We start from the raw sequence: 20,041 nt of genomic DNA, 5'->3' as shown, positions 1-20,041 counted from the left end.
GGTGGCCAGTGCCTGTCATTGTGGCAATCCCCGAACCCGTTGGTGGACACCGGCGGTGAGGGATGCTGTCAGGCTGAAGAAGGAGTCCCCTTTTGTCCTGTGTGACTCTGGAGGCAGCTGATAGGTACCAGCAGGCCAAGCGGAATGTGGCTTCGGTGGTTGCTGAGGCAAAAACTTGGGTGTGGGAGGAGTTTAGGGAGGCCGTGGAGAATGACTTTCAGACGGCTTCATGGAGATTCTGGTCCACCGTCCGGCGTCTCAGGAGGGGGAAGCAGTGCAGTGTCAACACTGTATATAGTGGGGATGGTGCGCTGCTGACCTCGACTCGGGATATTGTGGGTCGTGGGGGGAGTTCTTCGAAGACCTCCTTAATCCCACTAACATGCCTTTCAATGACGATGCAGAGCCTGGGGACTTGGAGGTGGGCTCCCCATCTCTGGGACTGAGGTCACCAAGGTATTTAAAAAAAACTCCTTGGTGGCAGGGCCCGGGGGTGGATGAGATACGCCCGGAGTTCCTCAAGGCTCTGGATGTTGTAGGACTGTCTTGGCTGACACGTCTCTGCATCATCGCATGGACATTGGGGACAGTGCTTCTGGATTGGCAGACTAGGGTGGTGGTCCCCCTCTTTAAGAAAGGGGACCTGAGGGTGTGTTCCAGCTTCAGAGGGATCACACTCCTCAGCCTCCCTGGAAAAGCCTATTCAGGGCTTCTGGAGAGGAGGGTCCGTCGGATAATCGAACTTTGGATTCAGGAGGAACAGTGTGGTTTTTGTCCTGGTCGCGGAACAGTGGACCAGCTCTACACCCATAGCAGGGTCCTGGAGGGTGCATGGGAGTTTGCCCAACCAGTCTTACATGTGTTTTGTGGACTTGGAAAAGGCGTTCGACCGTGTCCCTGGGAATCCTGTCGGGGGTGCTCCGGGAGTATGGGGTACCGGACCCCCTGATAAGGGCTGTTCGGTCCCTGTACAACCAGTGTCAGAGCTTGGTCCGCATTGCCGGCAGTAAGTTGAACCCGTTTTCATTGAGAGTTGGACTCTGCCAGGGCTGCTCTTTGTCACCAATTCTGTTCATAACTTTTATGGACAGAATTTCTAGGCGCATTCAGGGTGTTGAGGGGGTCCGGTTTGGTGGACTTAGGATTGGGTCACTGCTTTTTGCAGATGATGTTCTCCTGTTTGCTTCATCAAGCCATGATCTTCAGCTCTCTCTTAATCGGTTTGCAGCTGAGTGTGAAGCGGCTGGGATGGGAATCAGCACCTCCAAATCCGAGACCATGGTCCTCAGCCGGAAAAGGGTGGAGTGCCCTCTCAGGGTTGGGAGCAAGATCCTGCCTCAAGTGGAGGAGTTCAAGTATCTCGGGGTCTTGTTCACGAGTGAGGGAAGAATGGAGTGTGAGATCAACAGGCGGATCGGTGTGGCATCCGCAGTGATGCGGGCTCTGCATCGTTCTGTCGTGGTGAAAAAGGAGCTGAGCCGTAAGGCAAAGCTCTCAATTAACCAGTCGATCTATGTTTCTACCCTCACCTATGGTCATGAGCTGTGGGTAGTGAAAGAACAAGATCGCGAATACAAGCGGCTACAATGAGTTTCCTCCGCAGGGTGTCTGGGTTTTCCCTTAAAGATAGGGTGAGAACCTCAGTCATCGGGGAGAGGCTCAGAGTAAAGCCGCTGCTCCTCCGCATCAAGAGGAGTCAGATGAGGTGGCTCTGGCATCTGATCAGGATGCCTCCTGGACGCCTCCCTGGCGAGGTGTTCCAACCGGGAGGAGGCCCCGGGGAAGATCCAGGACACGCCTGAGGGACTATGTCTCCCAGCTGGCCTGGGAACACCTCGGGATTCCCCCAGAAAAGCTAGAAGAAGTGGCCGGGGAGAGGGAAGTCTGGGCATCTCTGCTCAAGCTGCTGCCCCTGCTACTCGACTTCGGATAAGCGGAAGAGGATGGATGATGGTCTTGGTAAGTTTGATCTCTCAGGTCACCAAAACATTTTGACGGTGCTCTTAGAAAGAACATAAAAACAACAGCTTTCAAAATGTGTGCCGTGGCAGAATGAGAGCAGCAACAAGCCATGGAATTAAATAACGGGTTTAATTAACAGCAAGAATTGACTTCTCATTAAGAAAGCGATTGGAGTGAAGTTGATTGGAGTGAAGTTGGTTGGAGTTTGAAGCCCTACTTTAGCTGGTAATCTGTTAGCTCATTTCACATCTCATTTCTGCTTGGCTGTTATTTAATGAAGAAAGGAATCAATTCAGAGGGCTTAACTCTTCTAACAGGGCTATTAAAATGATGGGGAAAAGTTAATTAGAAGTGAAAACTGGTCAATGATTAGGAAAAGGGTTAGAATGAAAACCTGTAGCCACTGTGGCACTCCAGGCCTGGAGTTCGCCACCCCTGGTCTAAATACATGTGAGAATGTAATACAGTTAGGTCCATGAATATTAGGACAGAGACAACTTTTTTCTAATTTTGGTTCTGTACATTACCATAATTAATTTTAAATGAAACAACTCAGATGTAGTTGAAGTGCAGACTTTCAGCTTTAATTCAGTGGGGAGAACAAAACGATTGCATAAAAATGTGAATCAACTAAAGCATTTTTTAACACAATCCCTTTATTTCAAGGGCTCAAAAGTAATTGGACAAATTAAATAACTGCAAATAAAATGTTCATTTCTAATATTTGGTTGAAAACCCTTTGCTGGCAATGACAGCCTGAAGTCTTGAACTCATGGACATCACCAGATGCTGGGTTTCCTCCTTTTTAATGCTCTGCCAGGCCTTTACTGCAGCGGCTTTCAGTTGCTGTTTGTTTGTGGGCCTTTCTGTCCGAAGTTTAGTCTTCAACAAGTGAAATGCATGCTCAATTGGGTTAAGATCAGGTGACTGACTTGGCCATTCAAGAATTTTCCACTTCTTTGCTTTAATAAACTCCTGGGTTGCTTTGGCTGTATGTTTTGGGTCATTGTCCATCTGTATCATGAAACGCCCAATCAATTTGACTGCATTTAGCTGGATTTGAGCAGACAGCATGTCTCTGAACACCTCAGAATTCATTTGGCTGCTTCTGTCCTGTGTCACATCACAATAAACACTAGTGTCCCAGTGCCACTGGCAGCCATGCAAGCCCAGGCCATCGTACTGCCTCCACTGTGTTTTACAGATGATGTGGTATGCTTTGGATAATGAGCTGTTCCACGCCTTCTCCATACTTTTTTCTTGCCATCATTCTGGTAGAGGTTGATCTTGGTTTCATCTGTCCAAAGAATGTTTTTCCAGAACTGTGCTGGCTTTTTTAGATGTTCTTTAGCAAAGTCCAATCTAGCCTTTCTATTTTTGAGGCTTATGAGTGGCTTGCACCTTGCAGTGCACCCTCTGTATTTACTTTCATGCAGTCTTCTCTTTATGGTAGACTTGGATATCGATATGCCTACCCCTGGAGAGTGTTGTTCACTTGGTTGGCTGTTGTGAAGGGGTTTCTCTTCACCATGGAAATGATTCTGCGATCATCCACCACTGTTGTCTTCTGTGGACATCCAGGTCTTTTTGCGTTGCTGAGTTCACCAGTGCTTGCTTTCTTTCTCAGGATGTACCAAACTGTAGATTTTGCCACTTGTAATATTGTAGCAATTTCTTGGATGGGTTTTTTCTGTTTTCTCAGCTTAAAGATGGCTTCTTTCACCTGCATGGAGAGCTTCTTTGACCGCATGTTGTCTGTTCACAGCAAAATCTTCCACATACAAGCACCGCACCTCAAATCAACTCCAGGCCTTTTATCTGCTTAATTGATAATGACGTAACGATGGACTTGCTCACACCTGCCCATGAAGTAGCCTTTGAGTCAATTGTCCAATTACTTTTGAGTTCCTGAAATGAAGGGATTGTGTTAAAAAAATGCTTTAGTTGCCTAACATTTTTATGCAATCGTTTTGTTCACCCCACTGAATTAAAGCTGAAAGTCTGCACTTCAACTACATCTGAGTTGTTTCATTTAAAATTCATTGTGGTAACGTACAGAACCAAAATTAGAAAAAAGTTGTCTCTGTCCAAATATTTATGGACCTAACTGTATTTCAGTTTTTTATTTTTATTAAATTTGCTAAAGTTCTTAAAATCCTATTATTGCTTTTGCCATTCTTGGGTGTTGTATGTTTTGATGAGAGGGGAAAATTACTTTAAACAGTGTAAGCATAAGACTGCAGCATAGCAAAATGTAAAAATGTCAAAGGTTCTGAATGCTTTCTGGAGGCACTGTATATGGACAAAGAACTTTGATCAAAAACACAGATGATTAATGACACACAAAGTGTATTCTGATTCCAAACAAGCTATAACATAAAATTGAGAAAACAGTATGAAGAATCAAGGAAATTACATAGAGCTCCAGAATTAGGAATTATGGACTCAGAAAAACAAGGTATTTATTTACAAATTTAAAAAATAAGTGTCACATGCTTTAGGCCTTCAGTACAGTTTAGGCTAGGAAGATTAGATCAATAATCAGGTCAGGTCGCGAAGCATGCACTGGAAATGTTAGAAAAAATTTAAAACATTATTTATAAACCTTTATCATGCAAATTTTAGGATATTGTAGAAGGTATCTACTGCTTGGAAAATTCACAGAGTGAATATAAGCTACAGGACGAGAGGCATAAACATTTGATGGGTCCTGCATTTAGAAAGGCAAGAGACATCAGTTTTCATCCATTGCTGATCTACCCAGCAAAGTTGAATTGAAGCACAAGGCCCCTTCACAGACCTCCACAAAGTCATCCAGCTTTTTACAAAGAGAAAAATAATTTGCACAGTTTTAGTCTAAATAGTAAAATTTGGCCTAACAGATAACATCTATGCTTAAAGTGTCAGTGGAAGAGGAAATTTATGAAAAGCTGCGATCATAAATGGAGCAGATTACCACGCATGAGGTGAAACAAGTATTTCAGCAAATGTGCCAGAACAGGCTTTTTCTCCTTGTCCTCCTTGCCGCCCACATCTTTCCATTGCAGATGACCACAAGTGTGTTTATAATAATGTGCAACCTGACAGCGTTAGACCCAGATAGAAATAAGGATAATGCAGTGCTTGAACAGAGATAAGTAAATAACACTGGGGTTTCAATGTTTAATTATTATATGATAATGCTACAATTAAGTTTCCTCCAAACTGCAACTAATTGGCCTAGCACAGCGTAGGTTTAATTTAAACTATAAAAATTTGTATAGTTTCTGACTTCTGCATAGAGGCAAACCAATTTGAAATACAGGAGAAGACCTATAGAGTGTTTTTCTAGGGACCAATGAAAAAAAAAAGTGTGACATGTAGGACATTGTCAGTCTCACTTTTGTATGATTAACGAAAAACTTCATGGGATCAAAATGTTTCAGAAAGCATTTACAACTCTGTTAGCGACTGTTTTGGATCCAAACCATCCACATCAGTTTTGTCTCTTGTCCTTTAGGCCACTTTACAGAATACTTATGTCAGCAAGGATAAATATGCCCAAAGCAACAGCTGTGATCCTTCATTTGTTCATTCTCTTCCTTGCCATAATAAGCTTGTAACGGCCGACTCACTCTCCAAGACCAGCAGCTACTCCACCAAGACCCGTGGTCTGGCAAGTTGAGGACGTTAGACCAGACAAGCCATACTTCTTTCAAATAAACTTCCCCCAATCGACTATCAAAAATAAGCCAAACAATAAACCACTAGCCAACCCGCGGCGTAGCATACGGCGCATAATCAGGCCACTTTTTAAATGATTTTTAAGCACAGAGGAAAAAATAAACATTTGAAAAATCCGAAATTTAATAAACTACCATGAAAAGTAACATTGCAACAATGCACGCTACGAACCAACATACAATTGTCTGTGACTGAAAACCAGCGGAGCGCCATCGCGCTTTCTCCTTCCAAAGCGAAGGACGGGGTTGAACGGCGCTCATTGAGTACGCACTGCCCGCTTATGTGCCCGCCCCCAACTCCCTACCTGAGTCACTTTCGTCTGTGTACAGTCCACACGCACCTGTGAGTCACGTTGACTGTTAATTTTCCAAACACCGCCTCAGTCGGTTTCCACATTGATTTTTCATTGTTCTTTGCGGTTCCGGCTGCTTTTTTATATATAATCCACCAAGTCACCCGACCATGGGGGGCTTTACAAAGGGCAGGGGCGTAATCAGTGCGAGCGTATGACCCGCACGTACTGGGAATTTCTCATTCGTGGGGAACAATTGGAAGCCACGGTCTCCATCACGAATGGGGTTCAACGGCTTACCCACGCCTCCCCGCGCTGGGTAGACACACGTTGATCCATTCAGTGTAGCGCGCATGCAGTACCGGACATACAAGTGCATCACAGACCTGTTAATGCTCAATCTCACGTGGCTGAAAGCCACTTGTCCCTCTAAGAATTTGGACACCGACCGCTGTTGGGTCGTGTAACTATTTAGCAGGCGGAGTCTCGTTCGTTTTGGAAATAACCAGCCAAATCGCTCCACCAACTAAGAACTGCCATGCACCACCACCCACAGAATCGTAGAAAGAGCTATCAATCTGTCAATCCTGTCCGTGTCCGGGCCGGGTGAGGTTTCCTGTGTTGAGTCAAATGAAGCGAAAGGCTCCACACCTGGTGGTGCCCTTCCGTCAATTCCTTTAAGCTTCAGCTTTGTAACCATACTCCCCCCTGAACCCAAAGACTGGTTACCCGGTTGGCCGGATCGCCTGTTGCGGGGCCTGCATTGGTGAAGCAGGTGTGACGGTAATGAAACAGAGGCACAGGGCTCTTTTTAAAGACTGCTTCCTTTATTGGGTTTTAACCAATGCACGGAACGAACCAACACACAATCGTCCGTGCGGCGCTCAGGGTGGAACGGGAGGAGAGAAGAAGGACATCCACTCCGCTCCCTCAGTCATGCTAGTCTGCTGGTTTCTCGTTCAGTATACACTGCCTGCTCATGTACCCACCTCCAACTCGTCACTCGTGTCGTTGTCGTCTTTGTACAGTCCAGATGCACCTGTGACTCACGTAGACTTTTCATTGCTCTGTGCGGTTTTGGCTGCCTTTCTATATATAATCCACCAAGACACCCGACCACGGTGGGAGGGGGGTGTGTACAAAGTGCAGGAGCATCTAAGAAGACGCATGTTTGTCGCAGATGCGAATTGCTGTATGTAGCGTGTAAAACATTTTGCTATTGTGCATGCGGTCGTGCGTCATAACCGAAAACTCGTTTTTTAAAGACTGCTCACTTCATTGTGTTTTAACCTCAGTTGTAAAGGAACGTTTTAAGGATCCCATGGGATACCCCTCGCAAACAGTTTTACACGCCGCATATGGCGATTCACCCCCGCGAGAAACATGCCTCTATTAACAGTCAACGTGGGTCGGAGTTGCATGTGACCTCTACGACAGACGAATATAAATGACGCCGGTTTTTCTGTGTCTTCGCGTCCGAGTTGGTGGGCATGGCTCTGTGAGTTGTTGTCGTATCCAATGGTCTTGGAGTTGGTGGGCGTGGCTCCTTCCTGCGTGCGCCATAGGTGTCTGACTTGTCGGGCTTAGTGAATCCACGCCTCTTCCGGCGTGCTTTCCATGGTTGTCTTGCCTTAGTGAATTATATATATAGATATGCAATTTAGTAAAGTGAGTATATAATAATAAAAAAAGAAATGAACAAACTATAAATATCACACCCTAACCAATCCTGACGTAACATTCATCCCCAAAAGTTTCCGGCAGAAAGTAATAATAAAAAGAAAAGGCACAGCACAAAGTTAATATACAATACAAACCCTCCCTTGACCTCACACTGAACACCAGACTCACAGAAAGTACAAAATGCACATAAAAGACCAAAATGGATAATGTTGGAAAAATTGTCCTACGGAAATTTACAGATGAAAATGATGGCTTGCTCCTCTCCCCAAACAACAAGAAACAGTCTTGCTATGCTTATCCTCAGTACATGGCGTGATCCAGAACCCCGGGGTTTTGCAGTACAAAGATGTTGCAAAGATGTGTTGAAAGTGGCAGGTAGATAAAGGTGTGAATGATTTGAATCCGTGTTTTCTCCTGTCTCTGTAGTGAAATGGTGGTCAAGTAGAATGGGATGGTTTTTTTTTCTGTCCTTCCGCTTAAATAGCAAATGATCAAATGCAGGTGATAGAATTGACAGGACCAATTATTGTGAGGGGCCACGGTTCCATAGTGTTATCCTTCCCCCCATTGTTTCCAGGGGAGCATATTTACATGCACACACACCATGAAAACAGGACAAAGCGACGACAGACAGGACTCCGCACAAAATACATTTATGACGGCATTAATCATGTAGCACCTCTACAAGCTGATGAATTTGCATGTGGCCTGTGCTGAAATGATGTGAAGTAGAGTAGCAACCAGCATCTTTTAGTTTGAATCTGTCTTGTGTGCATGCAAGGCACATTCAGAATTGACAAATTTGGAACAGTCAAATTCATCTGAGCAACCAAAAAAAAAAAAGAGGCAATATTCAGATTAGAGAAAATCAGACTAAAGACACTTTTAGCTCACATATGAACTTAGCCTTAAAGGACTTCCACTTATTGAGTCAATACCTTTTTAATGTCAACTACAGCATCCAAAATATGTCAAATACAGTATGTGAAAATGCTAAATATGGGAGTGTCGCATCATTGTAAATGCTTTTATTTAATTGTGAGGAGCCCACACATTATGAGTATGTCACTAAAATGAAGGCACAGTTCAGTGCCCTTTAAGTATTATTTTCCACAGCAGGCTTATGCAGGAACAGATAAGTTAGTTCACTCTGACCTCTTCATGCAGTAATGCTGTTTTCTTTCCTGGGCTGTTTGGGTTTGACCTGAGAATCAAACAAAATAAGGATCAAGATGAAGATTTTTAACATTGTCTAAGTGGCCACAAGGATGACATGTAATGGAAAAAGCGATATCGTAATCATACAACAGACTGGAGACACAAAATTGTAAAAGGTAAGCGAAAACTGATCATCAATGCCCAACACACAAACAAAAATCAGAAGCCATAAAACATGAAAAGGGTACTGACAGTAGCGTTGCTGAAATCAAAAGACATCACAGAAAAATGGTGCTCAGGTGACCTCAACATCATAGCAATAAAGGCAAAAAGAAGAGGATAAACCCCTCCTGTAGCCATAAGTTTGAAGTGTGCCACTGTGATCTATGCAATTTATTCCAAACCCCTTAGGTTATTAGGCCATGAAGCTGAAATCACACAAACCAGCTGACAGGGTGAAACAACAGGGAAATATGCAGGAACATGTGAAGGACTCACAAGCAGGCTATTTAAAAAATGCTGATGTGCCCTGTTTGATCAGTATATATACAGTATATGGCCAGGGTCACGGTCTGCAGAAGCCATGAATGATTAAAACTGATGCCAATGGTGCCTTGTTGGTCTGAAAGAGTGTAGCTTAGTTGGTGGTCAGCCATACTTGGCATTTTCTATTAAAAAAACATTCACTAATGAAGTAAAACAGAGTATTTATACTCTGAAGAAACCACCGAGAAGTCAGAAGCTGTCTCCATGTCTCTGACCCCCTATGCTGGGTTGGATGATGTACATTCATTAAGCCTTCCCCAGTGAAGATCTGCCTGGTGTGTGTACTGTTCCATTGGCTTTTCTTCTGCCTGGACATGTATGTATAAATGCATTGTAATATGGGAGTGGAAGCTACATGTTAAAGCAAGTTAAATATATACAGTATCTCTTTTTGTACGATATTGCTCTTGTCTGATTATTTCTGCCATGGTTACTAAAGGGATGTGTATGGCTCGAGTCTGTTCTGCATCAACAAGGAACTCAATCTCGGAGAGCAAACACCCCCTGCTGGAGATCTCCTCTCACTAACCACCCAAACAGCAGTGCCAAGAGCTGCCGAGAAGGTAGTCATTGATTTAGAAATTATAGAAAGGGGAATGCTGGTTAGATTAGAAATGCTATTGCTATTTATCATATGACTCTAGGTTAGTGAATGTATGTATAAACACCTGCTACACATTTTTCAAATTTCACTATGCACTAGGAAAATTCCTAAGGATTGGAAGATAACAAATACAAGGGGGTACCCAAAAATAACCTGGCGCACAATTTAGACTTGGTTGCCAATTTCTCTGCTTGGTGCAGCATACTTACTGTATTCTGTGACAGTCTGCCAAGTGGCGTTGCTCTGTATTGTCCGTGCAGCATTCCGTGTCGGTTTGATTGGTGCTTATTAAACGTGTTCTGCAGTTTTTGTGATGGTTGATCGTAATGAGCAGGGAGTCTGCGTTAAATGTTGTTTTCTCTTAGGGAAAGCAGCTGCTAAACCTGCAGTGATGCTTGAAACTGCTTTTAAAGAGGAAGCTTTAAGTAAAACACAGGTTAGAAAGTGATGTTCACGTTTCAAACGAGGGGAAATGTCACTTGAAGACCAACCAAGATCTGGCCAACCTTTCACAATTAGGAATGGCGAAAATCTTGAAAACGTTTGCAATGCAATTTACGGATATCGTTGTCGGACTATTGAAGAGATTTCTGAATTGACTTGTGTGTCTTGGAGTTCTTGCCACCTTCCCTACTCACCTGGTCTTGCTTTGTGTGATTTTTTTCTTGTTCCCAGTTATGAAAAAAGAACTCAAAGGAAAGCATTTTTGTACCGTGGAGGAAGTTGAAGAAAAATCGCTGCAGGCATTGGACAACATTCCTCTTCAGCCATTTCAAAAATGTTACCACCAGTTGGAAAACCGTTGGGACAAGTGCATTCATTCACATTGAGAGTACTGTGAAGGAGACTAATGTTTCTTTAAATAAAAATTATTAAAACAATTATTTTTTCAATTTCAGTTATCTTTGGGTACCCCCTCATATTATCTTATTATGTTAAAGTGTGAGTGAGTAGATTGAAATAACTATAGTTCAGTAAGCTTAATACAGTATGTATCAGAGGTAAATTAATGAAATAAATTAAGGATAAATGATCCAAGTATACAATAGTGTACTAAAAAGGCCTCTAAACAAATGGTTTTATATGAAAGTACAAAAAGAAAAAATTGGACTCGCACGTAAAACATAAACCATAAAAAGAAGGGTTAGACTGTCCAGTAGAGAGATTTATCAGCTGGGGACTAACACCGTGTTATCCAAGTCAGACTAGTCTGTGTTTTATAACTTGTAGTGAGATCCTATTTCATGTTTTATAAGTGTTGGGGAAAGAATTGTAACTTATGGAAAAGTAAAATTGCATCTCTAAGGTTTGTATCTTTGTTAACGAATGCTTTAGAGGACAGCAGTATGTACTCAAAACAGGAGAGGAAGTCAAATGGCAGTAAACCAGGAAGTGAAGGGCTGATTAAAGGATGAAGTTAACCCTTTGCAGGAGGAAAATGTAGGGGCAATCACAGAGCTAGTGGGAATGTAGACAGAATTAGAGTGAATGTGAGAAGTGAAATGAACAATTAAAGACCTGGGTTTTTTTGTCCAGTAAGGAAATCCAAGTCATTGCCTCACAAAGTCTTGAGGATTCACCAATGATGGGTCCATGAGTCATCCTACGAATTTTCAAGGACAAGATAGTGATTCCTCTTAGCAATCAAAAGCTTTCAAAAATCAGTTGGTCCTCCTTTCGACAGTTGGAATGTTCCGTCCATTTATAATTCACGGCTTAAGTCTGTTAGTTGTTGTTTTCAAGTATGTTAGTTGTAGTTCATACCGAGCTCTGTCAACTGTTGGAAATGGCAGAACATTTATTCAACTAATAAGAAGGAATGAGTAGATTCTGAAATCTTTGAAGCGACCTATAAATAAATCATGCATTTTTGTAATAGTTACCAGAAAAAACTTGCTAGCAATGACACTTACAGTAGTTTAAAGATGGTTTTTTAAAGTTTCAAAATGAAAACAGATTTCCACTTTTTAAGTCTTCTGAAAACAAAAGTAGTCAAGCCTTTATTTTTACCCATTATTACTAGGTGCTCCATCTGTAGAGATAGATAACAATTTACTGATGACAATTTTCCATTCGAAAATTCCAAAATTGCTGCAGAGTTATCTTCATCTCAAGTTTTTCCATTAAGAGGTATCAAAGCCAATAATTCTTCATGGAGACCTTTATTGGAAACATACCATCCCAGAAAGCTACTTTATGCAATTTCCCTCATGTCACTACTTGTCACATACCAAAGAAAATATGGTTGCTGGTTTTATTTCATTAACACTAATTCTTTTGTTTTGTAAATGTGTCAATCAGCACAAGCAGCAAGCAGACTGCCATCTCATCCCCCACCAGCGGAGCTCAACTCGGCAAAAACTTCTTCCAGCTCAAGTCTTGCTTATCTCTGTGTGATGTGTCTGGAGTTGTATAGGGTAAATAATATATTGTTATTTGAAACATATGCATTTCATGTCTTTTCTGTGTCTACAACAATCTATGTAAGTGTAGGATGATCGGAAATGCAAGAAATATTGAACACATACCTGAAACACAAACCTTTTTCATGTTTTAGTACTAATGACAAACTTTTGACATGAAGTATATAATGTGTGAAGACCAAATATCAAACAAGCACTTTTACAAAAGGTACATGTATAACAAAACAAGGACACTTTTATTCAAGGATATAACGAAAGAAATAGAAATTGGGTTAAGGTACAATGCTGACACGATTGCTTGGGTGGTGCAGCGGTAAGAACTGCTGACTCATAATCACAATCCTGACCGCTTCCCAGAAATAACGTTTTAAGTAGTGAGCTACTCTTATTGTTACTATTATACAATAAAAACATACATTTATTTGAGTCTGCAACAGCCAGTGTAAATTCATGGTACTTGTAAAGGTTAGCATTTTTTTTTATTCAGTTTTATTCACTCAGTCACGTCCATGCTCCCTCCGATCTGAAACTGTTAGTTTTCAAATAAAGAACTCCGATGAGGATGAGCAAGGCATGCCGAGCTCACCAAGGTATTGTGCAAAGTTATGTTTGTGATTATGTTTTGTGATGGTTTTTATATAAAGAAAAACATTTATAAGTTACTTATATAAAAGCCACATCGATTGTTATTTACTTGTTTGCCTTGATTTATTTACCAATCTTCCTGCAGCGTAAAGTCACAAGTAGACTGCAGAGCTTCCTGTGTTTGATCAACATGGCATGCTGACAAAGTATACCTGTATGTATAATGCCACTAAAAGTGTGGCAGCAGCTTCGACCTGCAGCTATAGACTCTTCAGTACACGAGCAACACTCCATGTTAGTGCTTAGATCTGACGGTGCCATGCTGACACTTCAGTACGCGGAGCAATGTTATGAGAATGCAGCCAGACTTCTTTTTTTGGGCACATACAACGTCAGATCTAAACACTAACTCTTTCTCTGTGACGGCTGCGACCTTCACAGACCTCATAAAGAAGAGAGTGTTCCACATGATACTAGATGGTCCTGAAGCATAAGTCCCATTCTGTGACTTAAAGGTTGCCCTTACATCAACTCCTGTACTGCTTACCCCGAATTTCTCTTTGCCTTTGCCTTTTTTTCTTCACACTAATGCCTTGGACACCAGCCTTGGCACTTTACTGAGCCAGGTCGTTGAAGGAACTAAACACCCCATAATGTATCTCAGTCAGAAACTGATGGACCAGGAGAGATGCTACATGGCTATTGGGTGGGATTGGGTAGTGATGCATCTTTGCTACTACTTGCTGAAGCAGGAGTTCACTCTAGTAACGACCCCCTCCAATGTTTGACCTCCCACAGGAAGACCAACCCCCATGTCACCAGATGGTTACTAAGCCTCCAGACCCACAAGTTCACCATCCTGCATTGGCAGTAATCCCTGCACACCAATGCCAATGCCCTCTCCCTGGTCAACGCTGTTCATTAATTATTTATTAAACTATGGCCAGTGGATAACAGAGGAGAGGAAAATTGCAAGAGAGAATGTCAAAGACCACGTCAGACACAGTCCTAGAAGCCTCAGCCAATTAGGCACATACCCCGCTATCCGATTTGATTAGAGAATTCTTTTTATGTGATGGTTCCAGTGTTCTTTTATCTGACGTGACTTTTCCATAGGAAGGAAAACAGTGTGGGAGTAGAGCAGTTGCACCCAGTGTGATAAGAAAAAAAAACAGAATAGAGGTGGGTTGAGTAAATGCTTATAAATATTGTATTACTTATATTTTTGTACAAATGACTAACAGCCAGCAATGCAGTTTGAACAGCTAATCTGAAGCTCTAGTCAGGTTATGCCAGGCTAAAGTAGTGATAACTAGGCCAGCATCTTGAGATTTTAATGTGTGCTGTCGTTTGTAAACAGTGATAAGCTCTGATAAGTAAGCAGGGCCTCGGTTATTTAAGGCTTTACATGTTAAAAGGAGGATTTGTAATCAAGCTTAACACTCGAATTACCAGAGTCTACGAAAAAACTCGTAGATGCGGCCCACCTTAAAACCGTTCTCACTTCTCTGCCAGCATCTTTTGTCTTCTGAATGTGCCGATTAAGACAAGCAGCAAGCAGCCGGCTATTCCATCCCCCAGCGTTGCAGAACGTTCACTAAGTTCTCTCAGCTCATGCCTTGATTGATTATCTGGGAGTGAAGTGGAGTTTTAGAGGGGAAATAATAGATCGTTATTTGGAACACACGCATTTCATGTGTGTTCCGTTTTCTACAGTAATCTGTGTAAACACATTGTAGCGGGGCCACATAGTTAGTGTTTAAATGTCAGTTCTGAGTGCGTCTCGTTTCATTGTCCCGTTTGCTGTTTGTATGTGTATCAGTTAATGCCGTCCCCGTAAAGGAGGACGGATGATGGAAGGAGACCACAGCCGCAAACCTGGAAAACACCTGTCCTTAATTAATCAATTACAGCCGTCACAGACTATTTAAGGAGGAAGGAAAGAGGGAGGAGAAGGAAAAAAAAAGACCGTTTTGTTTCAACCACTTCAACTTGCTTGCTGTTTCTTCACGTCGCGTCTTTTCACCAGTTTGCTTTTCATTTTCCGGACTGTCTTTCAACCTGCATCTGCTGAGACCCCGGGGTCGATTCACCATCCACCATACGCCGAGGAATCACGGTGAGGTTGCTCCAATCGCCGGGAAAATCAAACACCACAATTGCCGCTAGTTCAGTCATCCGTATTCAGGACATTTTTTATATTCGGACTCAAGTTCACAATCATTCCGTTTATCAGTCATTTTGTTGTTTGTGTTGTGTGTTATATGTTACAGGGACAAGGGAGGGTTTTTGTATTTATATTTGGTGCTGTCTTGTTGTTGCTGGGGTGGAGGGATATTTATATTTATATCTGTTTTGTGGCATGTCTTGTTTCATTTAATACATTTAATCCGTTTAATTTTACATCCTGCTTTTGTGTACTTGCATTTATACCGTCGATTGTGGGGAAAAGTTTAATTGTGTAGAAGTACGGCTTGATAGTTAGATTTCTCAGTAAATTATCCAGGCCACAGGTCTTGGAGGTGTAGCTGCCGGCTGGGTAAAGGGGTCGGCCGTTACAACATTGTCAAAACAGAAACTTTTTTCATATTTTAGTAATAAATGTTACAAAATGTAGGCATAAACTATAGAATGTGTAAAGCATGAAGTCCAAACACCAAATAAACACTTCCACTAAAGGCTCAAATACAGCAGGACACCTTCTGTAGTGTAGTGGTAAGAGTTGCTGTGCTTCAGAGACACAAGTTCGATTCCTCCCTGAGGAGAAAGTGTTTTTAACCACACGCGCTTTAACCCCCTCCCCTCCCTCGATCTGACACTAAGTAACAGCACAAGTACGGACACAAACCAAGTGTAATCAAGAGTCCCCGGTTCAATCCCCACTCACTCCTATATTTGCCATTTTCAGTAGTAAGCTGCTCTTTTTGTTAATATTATACAGTACACACATAAACTTGGTTTTGCGTCTACTTGCGCTGATACTTAGAGTCAGATCGGGGTTAGAGCACATGAGCTTATTCAGTCCACATGTTGATCTTTTTTTCTTTCAGTACATGTGCCTTCCCTGTTTGTTTATATATCTAGTGACTTCTCTGCCTGTCTGTCTTTCTCTCTATTACGCAGTGCTCTGTCTGTCTGTGTGTTATGGATCTTAAAAATAACAGTTATAAGGACACTTGTTCATGTTATTTGCAGTCTCAGTTGTTAAAAAATATTTTAAAAGGAGCATCCCACATGAAAATATAGCGATCTCATTAACTGACAGTGTATACTAGTTTATAAATTTTATGTCCGTTAGAGGTTAAAAAGAAAATATATTAAATCATATATCAATCGACACACGCTACACGCAGGCAAGCGGACAGTGAGAGTGGAGATAAAGACGCTAGATAGATTGTATACAACAGGCAAAAATAGCGTCCACTTGACAACAGTATTAGCTATAATGAATGGAAGCATGAATTAATCAACAGAAATAACCACGATCAACATTTTAAACTTAACGACTTACTTGAGAAAAAAAAAAAGAAAAACGCCCCAGCATGTAGAAAGCAGACGCTTGCAGGCAGACAGGGAGGCATGCAGCGCGGCCATGGTTAAAAAGAAGAAAAAAAATAACACTTTCTCCCTGGCGGGGAATCAAACTCAGGTCTCTGAGACACAGTAAGCATGCTGCACTCTGACAATCAAATGTTAATGCTATACCAGAGAAGCTGTTGTATCATTCTTGAACCTTTTGTGAAAGTGTTTATTTGATCTTTGGAAATCAGGCTTCACACATTCTATAGTTTATGCCTACATTTTGTAACATTTATTACTAAAATATGACAAAGTTTCTGTTTTAACAATGTGTTTACACAGATTACTGTAGAAACGGAACAGACATGAAATGCGTGTGTTCCAAATAACAATCTATTATTTCTACTCTAAAATTCCAGCAGTTGAGTCACTCCCAGGTAATCAAACAAGGCATGTGCTGGGAAAACTTAGTGAACATTCTATGACGGTGGGAGATGGAATAGCCAGCTGCTTGCTACTCATCTTAATCGGCATATTTAAAAGACAAAGGATGCTGGCGGAGAGGTGAGAACGGTTTTAAGGTGGGCCAGATCTATGAGCTTTTTCATAGACTCTGGTAATTCGAGTGTTAAGCTTAACTGGGAGCCAGTGTAAGGACTTGAGAACCAGAGCTACTTGTTTCTACTTTTTGGTTTATGTAGTTACTCGTGTAGCAGCAACAATTTTAATAGTCATTTAATAATGCATCGAAGTAGTTTATCCAAATAGAAATACATGCATGAATTAATTTCTCATTATTTTCCATATCTAGAAAACATCTTACTTTTTCAACATTTTTATGATGGAAAAAGCATGTGGATAGTTTTGTATTGCATGTTATGAGTGCCTTTCTAGTGACAAAGATAATGCCAAATTGTGGCACTAATTTAATAAAACTAATGGTGATTCTAACTGAGTTAAAACTGAGATTTTTTTCATTGTCAGCATCTTTCCCTAGTAAACAGCATTTCTGTTTTTTACTGTGTTCAGGGACAAGTAGTTCTCATCCATCCACTCCTTTAAGCTCTTTACCTTGTCTTATTTATTAAACAGTCCTTTTATCATGTGGTTATTGGGCATCAAAATAATATTTCAAAAGAAACACAAAAAATGGCAAAAACAGGAAAAAAATACAAAATAATCCACAAAAGGGGTATCAGGTCAGGTCAGGGAGCATGCACTGGTACAGTGTGTTGCCACACCCATCACATGATGAAACGGCTCAGGATCCAGAAACATGGTACAGTCCCACCCTACGGAAATGGCTCTCTATCTGCTGCAGCCAGGTGTTACGTGGGTGACCACTTGGCCTGGTCCAGCCACTCGGGTCCTCAACAATGAGGATCCTACAAGCCGGATTACCCTCTGGGAATCGCACCACATGACCGTAGTGCCGTAGCTGACACTCCCTCACAATGCAGGTAATGCTCGGGACTCCATGACCAACTGCTCATTTGACACAAAGTCAAACCTGCGGTACCCAAGAATTCTCCGAATAGACACAGTGCCAAAGGAGCCCAGTCTTTGTCTCCGGTCACTGTATAGTGTCCATGCCTCGCAACCATATAGCATGTCAGGAAGCACCAGGACTTGGACCTCCATCCTTTTGCATAGATATTGGGTGGGCCACACACCCCTTTCCAGTGACCTCATGACCCCCACGATCTCCCAATACATCCACTGACTTTATATGAAGAGTCACCAAAGACATGGATGTAACTGCTGAGGTAAGTAAACCTCTCGACAAGGTCGACACTCTCTCCGCAGACAGAAGCACTGCTGATGGCTGTGCCTAAGATGTCATTAAAGGCCTGGATCTTGGTTTTTATCCAGGACACTCGCAAGCCCAGACACTCGAGTGTCTTGAGACCCCCCGATCAGAACCTCCATTTATTCCACGAAGATCACAGCATCATCAGCAAAGTCAAGATCCGTGAATCTTTCTTCACCAACAGATGCTCCACAGCCACTGGACCCCACGACCTTGGCCAACATCCAGTACATACAAGCATTGAATTAAGTAGGAGCAGAACACACCCCTGATGAACCACAGAATCAACTGGGACAAAACGCAGAGGTTCTAACTCCACTCTGCACAGCACTCACAGTACCACTGTACAGGCTGGCCATGATATCCAACAACCTTAAGGGATCCCGCAAAGTCTCATGATGTCCCACAGTGCTGCTCCATCAACACTTTATGAAAAATCGACAAAGGCTGCTAAGAAATTCTGCCAATAATCACGTTTGTGCTCCATGAGAACCCTCAGTGCCAGGATGCAGTCAATGGTAGACTTCTTTGGCATAAAATCAGACTGCTCTGGTCACTAGTAGGTGAGCAAGTGATCATGGATTTTACTGAGGACGACCCTAGCAAGGACCTTATTTGACACCGAGAGCAGTGTTATCCCCCTGTAGTTGCCACAATCCAGGCTATCACCCTTCCCTTTCCAGATAGGGATGACAAGTCCCGTTTTCCAGTCAGTTGGCATGACGCCAGTCTCTCAAATGGAAGCAAAGATTGCTTTCATTGCCAGGAGGACAGCCTTACTACCTGCCTGGAGATTTTCACCCCAGCTACCACAGATCCCTGCAGCCTTCCCTCCCCTCAGCTGGTTCACCACCTGTGCAATCACAGTGAGTTTGGGTGGTTCACAGGTAATTGGAGGATCAGCCTCAAGAACCGTGGACCCAGGGATATCCAACGTCCTAGCTGAAGGATCAGCTTCAGACAGCTGCTCAAAGCAGCAAGCCCAGCGGGTCACAACTGCAGCGTCATATGTAAGGACCGTTCCATCAGCCACCCTAACTGCAACTCTCCGAGGAACAGATTTAGATGATCGTAATGCCTCGATTCCTCTGTAAGCAGAGTGTGGGTCGCTAGACCACAGATGGTGTGTCACTTGCTCACAGATTCCTCTATAAACGCTTCTTTATCTGCCCTCGGAGCCCTTGCAGCCATCCGTCTCAGTTTCCAGTACAGACCAGAGTTGCCATCAAGCCATGCACTGCGACTCCTCTCGATGATATCCAGGGTGCCCTGCAAGATGAAACACTTCCTTCTGGGAACACTGGCAATCCCAACACAAAAGGGTATACCTAAAAATAAATGCTAAGTAATAAATAAACATAAAAATATTAACAAACATAACATAAAAATGATACTTTAATAATAATACTTCAAAAACAATAGAAACATTTAAAATAAACAAAAACCAGAGAACAAACCTGGCTGTAACATAATACCTGGAAACTTTTAAAATTGTAATGTAATATGTTGAAGTATATTATTAATATAATTAGTAATCATAACAGTAACATAAAGGAGCATACCTTCAATTACATTCACTAGGGAATGCAGAAACTTTATGCAGATTAATTAGTACGTTCCAATTGTTGCAATATGAATAAAATTAAAGTTTTTGCTCCTCTGATCTGTGACTGGTTTCTTCCTTGAATCCTGCTTGCTGCTGTTGACTGAGAGCTGCTTAGTGGAGGACATTGTTG

Source organism: Polypterus senegalus, chromosome 17, assembly GCF_016835505.1.
Source record: "Polypterus senegalus isolate Bchr_013 chromosome 17, ASM1683550v1, whole genome shotgun sequence".
Lineage (NCBI taxonomy): Eukaryota > Metazoa > Chordata > Cladistia > Polypteriformes > Polypteridae > Polypterus > Polypterus senegalus.
Note: the sequence above shows the minus strand (reverse complement) of the source record.